The sequence below is a fragment of the Phacochoerus africanus genome, chromosome 6 (assembly GCF_016906955.1).
Source record: "Phacochoerus africanus isolate WHEZ1 chromosome 6, ROS_Pafr_v1, whole genome shotgun sequence".
NCBI lineage: Eukaryota > Metazoa > Chordata > Mammalia > Artiodactyla > Suidae > Phacochoerus > Phacochoerus africanus.
In genome coordinates this window covers 39,777,560-39,790,081 of record NC_062549.1, presented here as the reverse complement: position 1 = coordinate 39,790,081, position 12,522 = coordinate 39,777,560, and the positions used below count along the sequence as shown (strand labels likewise).

At 41.0% G+C, this 12,522-nt stretch overlaps 1 pseudogene; it reads right to left on the bottom strand.

The window, feature by feature from the left end:
• Window positions 1-5,571: 5,571 nt before the first annotated feature.
• Window positions 5,572-10,427, bottom strand: LOC125128652 (tigger transposable element-derived protein 1-like; annotated as a pseudogene).
• Between the last annotated feature and the right edge of the window lie 2,095 nt (window positions 10,428-12,522).

Sequence of the window (12,522 nt, the reverse complement as noted above, 5' to 3'; positions counted from 1 at the left end):
TTCATTCTTATGTTTCTTAAGCCTCTTTGAACTTAGAATAATCCTTCTTCATCCTTGCTTGTGTATGTGTGTACACGTGACATTGACTTGTTGAAGAAATAAGCCACTTGGCTTATACCACGTCTCCTGAATTTGATTTTTCGCAATGGGTTTGGATGCTTTGTTTGCTCTTGAAAATGGCCTTGGGTCTGGAGATTGGCAGTACCCAGGAGACCCTGCACACAGAGGGCCTTGGTTAATGAGGAGGATAAACACAAAGGCAGTAGGCGAGTTCCATGTCCCTGTGTCTTGCTTGCTGCCAGAGCTGACAGCCGCGTGTGAACACACAGGACCATAGTCCTCTCAGAAAGAATCAGCGGATTTTTTCCTTTGGCTAGGCTGTAGCACAGAACTTGAGGCTATAGTGATCTTATTGGGCATATATTTTGAATAAGGTGTCCTGAATAAAGTAAGTTAAAACAAAGAGACCGGAAAATGAAAGGAAACTAAAGCTAACAGAAGGCCATAGAAAATTCCCAGTGGCCTGGCATCTTGAATTTCTTCTTTCTAGCTCTTCTCTCTAGGGAGTAGCAAGAACACAAATTTGGAATAGACAACTGCAGAGGACCAAGAGTCCTGGGAGAAGCTGATGACAAACCGTAGGAGATTAGACTTGGAAAAAGAACACAGCCAAAGAGGGAAGCTTAGTACAAGAGGCAAACAGTGAGAGTGTTCAGTGCCTCTCTTTCCTCCTTCCCTCCAAAGACTGGTGGTTGTCAGATGACCTGTAAAATTTTCTGATCTTAAAGGTGTTTTGAAGAGGAGTTCCAGTTGTGGCGCAGTGGTTAACGAATCCGACTAGGAAACATGAGGTTGCGGGTTCGATCCCTGGCCTTGCTCAGTGGGTTAAGGATTTGGCGTTGCCATGAACTGTGGTGTAGGTCGCAGAGGTAGCTCGGATCTGGCGTTGCTGTGGCTGTGGTGTAGGCTGGCAGCTGCAGCTCTGATTCAACCCCTAGCCTGGGAACCTCCATGTGCTGCAGGTGTGGCTCCAAAAAGACAATTAATTAATTAAATAAATAAATAAATAAAAGGTGTTTTGGATGAATACTGAATCCTTAGCTTTTTTTTTTTTTTTTTTTTTGTCTTTTTAGGGCTGCATCCATGGCATATGGAAGTTCCTAGGCTAGGGGTCTAATTGGAGCTGCAACTGCTGGCCTACGCAATGCCAGATCCAGGCCACATCTGCCACCTACACCACAGCTCAAGGCAATGCCAGATCTTTAACCCACTGAGGGAGGCCAGGGATCGAACCCAAGTCTTCTTGGATACTAGACCAGTTAGTTGCTGCTGAGTCACTATGGGGACTCCTCAATCCTTAGCATTTTTAACCTGGAGCAGCAGTTCTGATACTTGAATGGTACCACCTAGGAAGCTTTAGAAACTACCAATGCCTGGGTCCCAACGTCACAATAATACTGTCAGATGTGGCTATGGCAACAGGATTTGTAAAGACTCCCCAGGCAAGTCTAATGTGTATCTCCACTTGCAGCCTACTGACCTAGAGCAATAAACTGTGTATATATGAACCTTTTTTAAAAAAAGATGTTTTCAATCCTCCCTCCACCCCCATTAAACTTTATGGTATTCCAATGCATAAAAAGGTAAAAGTGGAGGCTGTTTATTTAAGGGAGTTCTAAACCTTCCTCATCAGGCACCATTTGCCACCTCCACTACTAAGTTTTTGCAAACTCATTTCCTCCCTATAGCAGCTCCAAAGAGGAAGACTATTTGAAAAAAATCACCAGTTTTGCGTTTACTGGATTTTAATGATCTAGACCTGGATTTAAACCCTAGCTGTGTGACTTAACTTACTAATTGTGTGGCTTTGGACAACTATACCTAAACTCTCTGACCCTAAGTTCCTTTATCTCTCTCTTTTTCAGTTGTGCACACAGTAGTTCCTGGGACAGGGATCAAGCCCATGCCACTGCAGCAACCTGAGCCACAGCAGTGATGCCAGATTCTTAACCTGCTGAGGCACCAGGGAACTCCTCCTTTATCTCTTAATTAAAGATAATACCTAGTTGTCACTGGAAATGAAAATTGGATATAAGCTAGTGTACTCTCCATAGAGTTTCGCTCCTTGGATAGTTTGGTCTTTCCTCGAGGCCACCATAAGCTTTCAGGTCTATTCTGATATGGGATCGATGGTTTGGTTTAACCTGAGAACCTTAAGTTGTCTTTGTATTGTAGTTGCAGTGTAGGATGAACACGGCTTCCCTTTTCATATAATGGATCAAAAATTCTTGATTGACTTGTAGCATCACAGAACAGATGGGGTGGGAGAGGTGTTGTTCCTGGTTAAGTGATGAAGGAGTGGCCACCAGCTTCTAGGAAATGCTTCAGGAAATGCTCTGTAACTCAGTGATCCAAGGTGGTCAGTGGAGAGGGAACCAGGCACAAGCCCATTTTCACGAGAATGAAATCATTATGAGGCCCCTTAAATGGTGGTCGCCGGTGGGTGGGCTGGTGCGGGGGTGAGGGGGGTGGGGGAGTGGGGGGGGATGGCGGGTAATGTGGGATGGAGTTCTCCATGGACCAGAGGTTCACAGAGGAGGAGGACTTTTTTTTTTTTTTTGATGCAAAATAATTTTTGTTTTTTTAAAAAAGAACCATGGAATTTTAAGGAGATCTGTAAAAACGTGAACATGTTATTTCCCATTTTGCTATTCCAGTATGGTTAAACAGAACTCCCAGGTAATATAGAAACCTCACTTTTCCTTTGTGAACATGTTGCAGTGTTGCCAAGACGTGTAACTGACTGATACGGATTTAACTTCCTCCTTCTCCTCCTCCTCCTTTTCACCCAGACATTAGTAGGTAGTGAGATGGCTGGAGGTATTGGGGGGATGACAAAGGAGAAGTCAGAGGCAAGGGGAATTACAAAGTTAGATGATCTGTAATTGAATCATGTTGAGTAGAATATGCAAATCAAAAGTGTCTAAAATCTGTTAAAGAAAAACTCATCTGGGTTTGGCTCCATATCAATGACACTGAACTAGTGTTTCAAGTCTCATTATGGCCATAGGTGGTATTTCCTGTTTATCTTTCACAAAGCTGGCATCAATGTCCACATCCTGTTCTCTGTGCACCACCACCACTCCCCCCCAGAATGAAAAAAAGCTTTTCAGTTTCCTCAGCTTTCACAATGAAGACCCTTCAGAAAAGCTTTCTTTTCTCTCTGGTGTCTGGATAAATGGGGGAATATCATCCAAGGGGAGGTGTTTGAGCCAGTTAGGATGCTTGGTGGGCTTGGTGTGGATTAACTTCCGTCTGTTAAAATTTTTTCTAGTTGTCTTATTGAAATGGTCACCCAAAATATGTGAGTTTGGTTGCTACCCCATTCTAATGTAGTAGCTGTATTTTAATTTTCCATTCTTCATAGACAGTTGAGAAAACACTCCCACGACGTAAAAAGTGAAAAATGCTATTTGGGACAAAAAAACCTTTTGGTGATTTGAAATCATGACCCAGGCAACTTCTGGCAAAATGTGATGCGATCTCCTTGGCGGCCTCTTTTCCTTATCTTCCTGCCATATGGCAGGACCCCTCCACTCACATCCCCATGTTGAGGGGCCCCCATGTGGCTCTGCTGTCAGAGTTCTCTTGCCCACAGTGTCCCAGTGAGAGCACCCCTACAAGGCTATGTCCTTTAGCATTTGCCTTTCCAGAGAATTTTTTTTTTTTTTTACCTTTTCTAGGGCCGCTCCCGCAGCGTATGGAGGTTCCCAGGCTAGGGGTCGAATCAGAGCTGTAGTCGCAGGCCTACACCAGAGCCACAGCAACCGCAGGATCCGAGCCAAGTCTTCGACCTACACCACAGCTCACGGCAATGCCGGATCCTTAACCCACTGAGCGAGGCCAGGGATCGAACCCGCAACCTCATGGTTCCTAGTCAGATTCATTAACCACTGCGCCACGATGGGAACTCCCAGAGAATTTTTTTTTTAATGCCTCGATGTTAGTGAGTTATCTGAAGAAAGAATTTGATAAAGATAGCTCCGACCAAGTTCTGTGTGAGAGATCAGTCAATGCTAAGTCCCAGTGTCTTATCGTAATATGAGTATATACATTTCAAAAGAAGTCCCCTGTAAATGCCAATTCATGCATCTATATGTTAACAAAGGCGTTTTCAGGATTTCAGGTATAGATTTGAGGGCTATAGATTTGAGGGCTATAGATTTCAGGTATAGATTTGAGGTGTAGAGAAGTCTTCTATGCAGATCTCAATGCAAGACTTCTGTTTCAAACCTACTCTAAACACAGGGTCTATTTAAGTTTTAGGCTAATATCACTGAATGCCCTTTTTGTTATGCCTCCCCATTGTCAGAACATTTAAAAGTCCCTTCCATTCCTACCAAAGATAAGATATTGGTGACATCTCAATTTCTACTCACTTGTGACTATTCTCTATATTAATGAAGAGGTGAAATTTGTGGAATATAGGGATTTTGGTTCCTCACTTTGGATTCAGTTAGCGAATGACTTCATTTATTATGGTCCTGGCTTTTCAGTGTGAGGCACATCTTTATTTTCCTTTGACCAGTTTTAACAATGAGTTTTTTCAATCCTTTGTTACTTAATGAAGACATGGATGATAATGACTATGTAGTTCAGGTAGTTCTTAGAAGAGCCCTGTTCAATAGAATCAGCATGTGAGCGCCATATCTAATTGTAAGTTTCGTAGTAGCTGCCTTAAAAAAATAAAAATAAAAACATGAAATTCATTTTTAGTAATATATTTTGTTTAATCCAATGTAAAAATATTATTTCAACATAAAATCAATGTAAGTAATTCATGAGATATCTCTCTCTCTCTCTTTTTTTCCCCCCTGTACTTAGTCTTTGAAGTCTAGGATTTTACAATTTTATAGCTCAGCTCAATTTGCAGTAGGCGCAGTTCAAGTGCTTCATAGCTAGCTGTAGCTAGCGACTATAACATTCATGGATTTAGAAAATTTCCGAGTAAGAAAGTTACTAAGTACTGTGCGCTTAGGTTTAGTTTTAACTAGACTGCATTCTTTGTGGAAAATGTTTAAATATAGACTGATGAGTTTTCTCCCCACATCTTTTCCGTTGTCCTCAGAAATTCAGTAATTGTCCCGTGCAAGCTGGCTCTACGTGTTTTTTACAGGTAGGACACTGTCCACCTCCAAGAGGAATCCCTATGCCCACAGCCGTCTGCAGCAGTACTGTTTCAGCAGCACTGCCTGGTCGTAAATACCAGAAAGGGAGCTGTTTGCGATGCTTCTTCTTCCGCACCCTTTGCCTCATCTTCTCCAGTCCCTTCGTTCACTGCATTCAGTTGGTTCTACCCCCACAGTACATCCAGACTCAGACCACAGCTCTCAATGTCAGCTACCATCTCTTCGGATAGGCTGCAGCCCCCTGGATAAAGGCAGTGGGCTCTGACTGGTCCCCGCCCATCCACCCTGGATGTTCTCCAGTTCATGCTCCGTCTGTGCTGGAAAAGGCAAGTCTGAGCAGACCTCTCTCCCGCTTAACATCTTCTAACAGCCTCCCATGCTTTTAGGATAGAGTCCGAAATGCTATAGTGGCCTCCGAGGCCATCTGTGATCCTGGCTTCTTCCTACCTCTCTGCTGCTCCTCCGTCTTTATTTTGCTGTGCCCCTCTCTTCCTATTTGAGGGTTTTCACACATTCTCCAGCTTTTGCCTGCAGTGCTTGTTGTCCTCTCTCTTTGTCTGGCTCACTTCCTTCTGCCATCCTGTTTAAATATGACTTCCTAGGGAAAGCTTTTCTATCTTCCTTGACTCTTGGATTTCCATTCTCTATGTTTTCATAGTACCACTATTCTCCTTCCTAGCACTTATCACAATTATGACGATTTGTGTAATTTTAGTGTATTATTTGGGTTAACCAATTTACATTGGTTACATCACAAGAACCTTTAAATGCATGTTCACAGCCTCTTGTTTCTAGCAATTTGGTAGCTTTAGGGTTGCCTCCTCAAGGCTGCAAAACCTTATTGGTATGACTCAGTGTTCTAGCTTCTGTTCCCTTGTGAACATTTTAGAGTGTATCTCTCTCTCTCTTTTTTTTTTTTTTTTTTGGCCATACCTGCAGCATATGGAAATTCCTGGGCCAGGGATCAAACCCATGCCACTGCAGCAACCCAAGCCTCTGCAGTGACAATGCCAAATCCTTAACCCACTGCACCACAGGAGAACTCCCTCGAGTGGATCCTTTAAGAGGCTCTTCTTTGGCAAATTGCTGATAAATCTGGGAAAATCACTGTGGGCATTGAGATGATGATCACAATGCATATGCTTATGCTTTGTAGAATAAGCATATTTTTACCCCCAGCATTCCTTCATACCAGCTCGTGTGGTTGTAGAATTGATAAGTCATAGGTATGTGCATGTTCAAATTTACCATGTAATTCCAAATTGTTTTCCAGAATGTAGAAGTTCTTCTGTTCCATGTTATCTCCCATACTTCTTATCAGTATTAAAGTATGAATGCTGTCTTGTGATTTAAATTTACAATTCCCTGGTTACTAATGAAGGTGAGCATCTTTTAATTTTTGAATTCATCATTCCTGTTTCCCTTTCAATGAAGTGACTTTTGCCATTTTTCTGTTGAGTTGTTCATCTTTTCTTCATTGGTTCTTTGAGATTTTTTTTTCTGTATTCTGGGTTCTAATCATTTGGTAATATCTGTATTGCTAATATTTTCTCCCAGTTTGTGGCTTTATCCCCTTATTCTGTGCTCTTTTTATGAATCAAGATTATTATTATTATTATTATTTTGCTTTTTGCTTTTTAAGGCCCACCGCATATGTAAGTTCCCAGGCTAGGGGGTCCAATCGGAGCTACAGCTGCTGGCCTACACCACAGCCACAGCAACTCAGGATCTGAGCTGCATCTGCGACTGCACCACAGCTCACGGCAGTGCCAGATCCCCAGCCCACTGTGCAAGGGCAGGGCTCAGTCTTGCACCCTCATGGATGCCGGTGGAGTTCATTACCACTGAGCCAGGAGGGGAAGTCCCAAGATTATTAATTTTAATATAGCCAATTATCCAATCTTTTCTTGTATGGTTTCTGCTTTTTAAAATCTCATTTAAGGATGCTCTACACTCTTCCAAAGTCATGAATCTGTCTCTAGCTGCATTTCATGCGTTTTGATCCATAGTATTTTTGTTATCTTTTGGTTCTGTGTATTTTCTAATTTTCTTTCTTCTATAACCTCTGAATAATTTAGAAGCCTGTTTTTGAATTTCAAATATATAATTTCCTTTTGTAGTTCCTTTTGCTATTGACTTTTAATTTAACTATTTGCTTTCAGATAACACAGTATGTGAGATAAGAGAATCTGAAATTTGTGGAGATCTATTTTATGGCCTGGAATGTGGTTGATTTTCATAAGCCATGTGTATTTGAAAAGAACATGTATTCTTTTTTTTTTCTTTTTTCCCTTGAGGGCCACACTGGTGGCACATGGAAGTTACCAGGCTAGGGGTCAATTTGGGGCTGCAACTGCCAGCCTGCTGACACCACAGCCACAGCAATGCGGGATCTGAGCCACATCTTTGGCCACACCAGATCCTTAACCCAAGGCTGGGGATTGAACCCGCGTCCTCATGAATACAAGTCAGATTCTTAACCCGCTGAGCCACAACGGGAACTCCAAGAATGAGTATTCTTAGGTTGTTGAATGCAGTGACTAATAGGTACACATGAGATCAAGTTTGTTGTGTTGTTCACATTTTTATATCATTACCGATAATTGCTGTTTTTGCTTGATATGTCAATTACTGAGGCGGTATGTTAAAATCTTCCATTAATATGTGGATCTGTCCATTTCTTTGTAGTTCAGACATTTTTTTTTGCCCTATATATTTTTGAATCTATGTAATTGAGGGCATATATATGTAAAATTGTTATGTATTCCTGGTGAACTGAGCATTTTTGGTAGTGATGCTCTTTATATTAATAATCCTTTTGCATTTAAATCTATTTGGTCTGCTATTGATACAGCTTTACCAGTTTTTTCGACCGGTGTTTTTTGATATATCTTTTTCATAAACTTTGCATTAAATTCGTGTATGTTAAGTTTTAGATGTGTCCCTTGCAAATAACTTAGAGATGTATTTTATTTTGTAGTCCAGTCTTACAGCATTTGTCCTTTAAGCAATCAAGCGCATTTACAATGATTGTCATTATCATCACAGAGCATACCTTGGAGATATTTCAGGTTTGGTTATAGAGCACCGCAATAACGTACATATCACAGTAAAGCAGGCTACATGAAGTATTTAGTTTTCCAGTACATATAACAGTTACATTTACACTATACTGTAGTCTATTAAGTGTGCAATAGCATTATGTCTCTAGAAACGATGTACCTACCTTAACAAAAAATTATTTTATTGCTAAAAAATGCTTACCATCATCTGAACCTTCATTAGGTTGTAATCTTTTTGATGATGCAGGGTCTTGCTTCAGAGTTGGTGGATGCTGGACTCATCAGGGTGGTGGTTGTTGGAAGTTCGGGTGGCTGTGACAGTCTCTTAAAATAAGACAACAATGACCTTGGCTGCATTGATCGACACTTCCTTTCAGGACCAGTTTCTCTACAGCGTGCCATGCTATTAGATAGCATTTTACCCACAGTAGAACTTCTTTCAAAACTGGAGTCAATCCTCTCAAACCCTGCCACTGCTTTATCAACTTAGTTGATGTAATATTCTAAATTCTTTATTGTCATATCAACAGTCTCCACAGTCTCTTCACCAGGAGTAGATTCTATCTCAAGAAACCACTTTTTTGCTCACCCATAAGAAGCAGCTTCTCATGTGTGAAAATTTTGTCATAAGATTATAACATTTTATTTATATTTTCAGGCCCTACTTCTTCTTCTTCTTTTTTTTTTTTGTCTTTTTGCCTTTTCTAGTGCTGCTCCCTCGGCATATGGAGGTTCCCAGGCTAGGGGTCTAATCGGAGCTGTAGTTGCCAGCCTTTGCCAGAGCCACGGCAATGCTGGATCCTTAACCCACTGAGCAAGGCCAGAGATCGAACCCGCGACCTCATGGTTCCTAGTTGGATTCGCTAACCACTGAGCCATGATGGGAACTCCAGGCCCCAGTTCTAATTTTGGTGTCCTTGCTAGTTCTTCCACATCTGCAGTAAACTTCCTCCCCTGAATTCTTGAGCCCCTTAAAGTCATCCACAAGCGCTGGAATTCACTTCTTACAAACTCCTGTGAATGTTGATATTTTGACCTTGTTCCATGAATCACAAATGTTCTCAATGACATCTATCACTATAATCCTTTCCAGAAGGTTTTCAATTTACTTTGCCCAGATCCACCAATGGGATCACTCTCCATGGCTGCTATAACCTTACAAAACTTATTTCTTAAATCGTAAGACTTGAAAGTCAAAATGACTCCTTGATCCATGGGCTGCAGAGTGGATATTGTGTCAGCAGGCATGAAAACAACATTAATCTCCTTGTATATCTCTATTAGTGCTTTTGGGTGACCAGGTACGTTGACAATGAACAATAATATTTTGAAAAGAATCTGAACAGTAGTTCTCAACAGTGGGCTTAAGATATTCAGTAAACCATGTTGTAAACAGCTGTGCTGTCATCCAGGGTTTATTTTTTCATTTATGGAGCACAGGCAGAGTAGATTTAGCATAATTCTTAAGGGCCCTAGGATTTTTGAAATGGTCATTTAAACTTCATTCAACTTCAAGTTACTAGCTGCATTAAGTCACTCTGTCCTTTGAAGCTTTGATGGCAGGCATTGACTTCTCCTCTGCAGTTATGAAAGTCCTAGATGGCATTTTCTTCCTATAGGAGGCTGTTTCACCTACATTGAAAATCTGTTGTTTAGTGGAGCCACCTTCATTAATTATCTCAGCTAGATCTTCTGGATAACTTGTTGCAGCTTCTATATTACCGCTTGCTGTTTCATCTTGTACTTTTATATTCTGGAGATGGCTTCTTTCTATAAAGCTCATGAACCTACTTCTACTAACTTCAGCCTTTTCTTTTGCAGCTTGCTCACCTCTCTCGGCCTTCATAGAATTGGATAGAGTCAGGGCCTTCTTTTGGATTGGGCTTTGGCTTAAAGAGCATTGTGGCTGGTTTGATCTTCTATCCAGGTCACTCAAACTTTCTCCATAGCAACAAGGAGGCTGTTTCCCTTACCACTGGTGTGTTCCCTGGGGTAATACTTTTAATTTCTTTCAAGAACTTTTCCTTTTTCACAACTTGGCTGTTTGGTGCAAGAGGCCTAGCTTTCAGCCTCTCTTGGCTTTTGACGTGACTTCCTCACTAAGCTTAATAATCATTTCTAGCTTTTGATTTATCGTGAAAGATGTATGATTTTCCCTTTCACTTCAACAAGTACTTAGAAGCCGTCATAGGGCTATTAACTGACCTAATTTCAATATTGTTCTGTCTTAGAAAATAAGGAGGCCCAAGAAAACAGAGTCTGGAGCAATCAGAACACACACAACATTTATCAAATACATTTGCCACCCTAGATGGGTTCAGTTTGTGGTGGCCCCAAACTATTAAAACCGTAGCATAGAAAGTCACTGATCACAGATCACCGTAACAAGTATAATAATACAGGAGAGTTTGAAATGTTATGACAAGAACCAAAATGTGACACAGAGACATGAAGTGAGTAAATGCTTTTGGAAAAATGGCACTGATAGAGTTACTTGACACAAGGTTACCACAAACCTTCAATTTAAAAAAATGCAATATCTGCAAAGTACAATAAAGTGAAGCACAGTGAGGAGTTCCCATGTGGCTCAGTGGGTTAAGGATTGGTGTTACCACTGCAGAGGTTTGGGTTGCTGCTGTGGCATGGGCTTGATCTCTGGTCTGGGAATGTCTACATGCCCTGGATGTGCCTCCTACCCCTAAAAAGGAAAAAAAACAACAACACAGAACTAAGCACAATAAAACAAGGTATGCCTGTGCTTGGATTTATTTCTTCCATCTTGTAATGGTTTAAACTGAAGTGTTGATCTGGATTGTATCACATCCTTTGGTTGAAAGATGCTCCAAATCACTGAATACCCAGTGCCTCTACCTATAGCCCATTATGTTGGACAATCCCTGTGACCCCAACAGCGTAGCGACTTGGGATTAAATGGCACCATAACATAATGTAGGAACCGGAGAAGTTAAGGAGCAGTGTTAGAAAAGGAAAAATTCATCACATGTTTAAACCACTATCATGTGCATATAAAAGAGGAATTAAAACAGCCCTTGGATCTGATCCCTGGTCTGAGAACACCACATGCCCCCCGGGTGGCCAAAAAAGAAAAAAAAAAAAAAAAGAAATTAGCCAATGACAGAGTTAGGACAAAGGAGTAAAACAACACTTTGTTCATTAAGCAAGTGTTAAATGCCATGTAAATTGCTAAGTGCTTTTCACGTGTAACTTACTTCACACAACAAACCACTAAGGTGGGGGGGGGGGGGGTCTTGTTTTCATTTTAAAGGTGAGGAAACAGGATCAGAGACCTTAAAGAAGATGTTCAGAGTCAAACAAGTGGTAAAAGGCAGAATTGTGCTCAATCCTGTATGACAAAAATTCTTATTTATTTATTTTTTAACTAAATTATATCACAGGGAGGTGAGCTGGTAAATAGCAATAACTCTCATTGAATTAAAAGTTATCAAAAATATAAAGACCTATCCCTGGGGCATAGTGAGCATTTCTTAGCAGAGAGAAGGTGATCATATATCAAGACGACGGTAGTGGGAGTTTTACTTTGAGTGGGAAGTTGTGCTTTAGAGCAGAGGCTTGAATTCGATGACCTGTAAAGTCTAGTTCAGCGTCCATCATCTTACTGCAGTTGTGCCAAGGCTTAACAAGAGTTTGCCTTTCAAAACTCTCTCTACTTTTGGAAAGTAGCCGCAATGTGAACTTGTCCTTTCTTCACTCAGGTTCCGTAACTCACTGCAGTTTTATGTGATGTGTACAGGTGGTGGCCTAATAAGATGCTTTTTGATGATGACTTGATGAAAGTCGACTTGGCCTGTCTAGATAGGAAGACAAGTCACGTGCATTTTATAGAGTGAAAACACGAGTGCAGCATATGGTTGGTTAATTTGAACTCCTGGAACCAAGAAATGCAAAAGCCACGAGACTCCTTTTAATATCAACACTCCTCCTCACATTAAAGTCTTACACGATCAAGTGGTACCCAGTTTTAAATACAGTGTTTTAAAAACGAAATATTATTTTACAGGGAGCTTTTAGTAAATAGCCAAAATGTGAAAAAAAAAAAAAAGTCTGTTATCTGTGGCCTCCTTTCTTGATACATTCTACCTTGAGAAGGCCAAGAGCCTGTAAAAATTAAAAGAAAAAATTAGTTTCTGTCATTCGTGTTATCACGCTGCCCGCCCCTGTACACGCTGCTTCTGTCCATCTTGCTTTCTTTATCCTCACTGCCATTCCATCAGTAACCACTTCCCTTTCTT